Source organism: Carlito syrichta, unplaced genomic scaffold (assembly GCF_000164805.1).
Source record: "Carlito syrichta isolate Samal-C Ts95f unplaced genomic scaffold, Tarsius_syrichta-2.0.1 Scaffold307912, whole genome shotgun sequence".
Taxonomy (NCBI): domain Eukaryota; kingdom Metazoa; phylum Chordata; class Mammalia; order Primates; family Tarsiidae; genus Carlito; species Carlito syrichta.
In genome coordinates, this window is record NW_007252008.1 from 299,292 (window position 1) to 301,711 (window position 2,420).

At 44.4% G+C, this 2,420-nt stretch overlaps 1 protein-coding gene across 1 annotated transcript in view; it reads left to right on the plus strand.

Moving 5' to 3' along the window:
- TACR1 (tachykinin receptor 1) overlaps positions 1-2,420 on the plus strand; it is a 158,326-nt gene that overhangs the window by 152,566 nt on the left and 3,340 nt on the right. The window lies entirely within an intron of this gene.

Genomic DNA, 2,420 nt, shown 5'->3' on the forward strand with positions numbered 1-2,420 from the left:
TTGAGTTGGAGTCTCACTGTCGCCCAGACTGGAGTGCAGTGGCCGCTCCCAGCCACCACAGCGACCTGCTGGGCTCTGCAGATCCTTCCACCTCAGCCTTCCAAGTGGCTGGAACCACAGGCGCGCGCTACCACGCCCGGCTAATTTTTGATTTATTGTAGAGATGAGTTCTCTCCAAGTTGCCCAGGCAGGTCTCAAACCCGTGGGTTCAGGCAATCCTCTCACCTCAGCCTCCCAAGGCGTGGGATTACAGGCTGAGCCACTGAGCCCGGCTAAAAAAAATTTTTTTTAAGTGCATGTAAAAACTGGCAAAAATCCAAATACAGTCTGTGGTTTGGTGAATGGTCCGTTTTATGGTTTTCATCATGCTGTAAGGTTATGCAGGATAAGATCATTAGATGAAGTTGTGTAAAGGCCACCCAGAAACTCTTCACACTACTTTGCAAAGAGGTAGCAATTAGCTCAAAACACACACACACACACACACACACACACACACACACACACACACACACAAAAGATCACTGTTGTTTGCTTCTTTGTTAACTTTTCTAGATACAGGCAGGCATTTGTGTCAATATATATCACTTTCTCTTATTTTTGACACAAATAGTAAATACATGTTCTCCTTCCTCTCACTTTGTTAACTTAAAATCCACAAGGTCTTAAAACGCCAATATACAAAGAGCTTTCTCGTTCTCTTTCTTTTCTTTTGGTATTTCCTCGTATAGTATGTCATTATGTGACTGTTATGTACCTTTTTGTTAGAGATTTTTTGGGGATATAAGTAAGGGGGTAACATCACTAATAAATCAGAAAACAACAGATGCTGACAAGGGTGTGGAGAAAAGGAAACACTTCTACACTGTTGGTGAAAATGCAAATTAGTCCAAACTCTATGGAAAACAGTGTGGCGATTTTTAAAAGAACTAGACATTGACCTTCCATATGACCCAGCAATCCCTCTTCTGGGAATATACCCAGAAGAACTTAAGTCGTTCTACAAAAAAGAAGCCTGCACATGCATGTTGATTGCTGTACTATTCACAATAGCAAAAACATGGAACCAATCCTGCTGTCCATCAAAAGTGAATGGGATAAAGAGAACGTGGTATATATACACGATGAAGTGATACACAGCCATAAAGAAGGACAGAACCATGGACTTCGTAGCAAATTGGATGGATTTAGGGTCCATCATACATAGTGATCTATCACAGAAACAAAGAACTGAATACCACCAGTTCTCACTCATGAGTGGATTCTGACTACTTATCACAATACTACAAGGTAGGAATCAGCAGTCGGGGGACACTGCCAGGAGAGGGAGGTACCTGACCCTAAACCAGGGGGAGTGAGGACCAGTTGGAGGCCCAAACTTCTCAGGCACGTTCACTACTTATGTACCTAATCCTGACTTGTACCCCATATCTCAATGTTTTAAAAAGAGAAAAAAATAAGGGGCTACATTACCCAGTGTCTTAGTCCATTTGGGCTTCTATAACAAAGTACCTTTGTTTGACCGGGAACCTTTTAAACAACAGAAATGTATTTCTCACAGCTCTGGAGGCTGGGAAGTCCAAAATCAAGATGGCTACAGATTTGGTGTCTCCAGAAGACCCACTCCCTGATTCTCAGATGGTACTTCCTCACAATGTGGAAGGAGCAAGGGGTCTCTCTTGGGTCTTTTTTATATGGGCACTCGTTCCATTCATGAGGTCTCTGATCTCAAGACCTAATCACTTTCCAAAGTCCCCACCTCCTAATACTATCACCTTGGGGGTTTGAATTTCAACATGTGACTTTGTGGTGGCCCCAACGTTCAGACCATAGCACCCCGTACTCATAAAAACCTTTTTAAAAATCTCGTTTAAGCATCTGGTGCTCCCTTGCTGCAGCTGTCCAAATCTCTTTCCTTCCCTCCTCCTCCTCCTCCTCCGTCTCCCCACCAAGCAGCCTGCCCTGGCCCACTGCCCCCCACTGCCCACCCTTCTGCTGTTTCCCCCACCCCCAGGCCTTTCCCTCCTGAACACCCTTTCACCTTTGTTCATTAATGTGGTCTCCTTTGGCTTCTCTAGTCATAGCCCAGAAGGATAATATAACACAGTAGTCCTCAGATGAGAGTATACATCGGAAACATCTAAAGAGTTTGTCAAATGCAGAATTTGGGGTCCCATCCTCAGAATTTCTGATTCAGTAAGTCTGGGGTGGGGTCCAAGAATGTGTATTTCTAACAAGTTCCCAGGTGATGAAGATATGACGATACCCATCCTAGGATCATGCTTTGAGAACTGCTGACATGACCAAAATCATTCAGCACCATGCATTAAAGACCCTTTCTCCTCCTTGAAAGGGGTTATTTTCAGCTGGGCTCAGTGGCTCAGCCTGTAATCCCGTGCTTTGGGAGGCTGAGGTGAGTG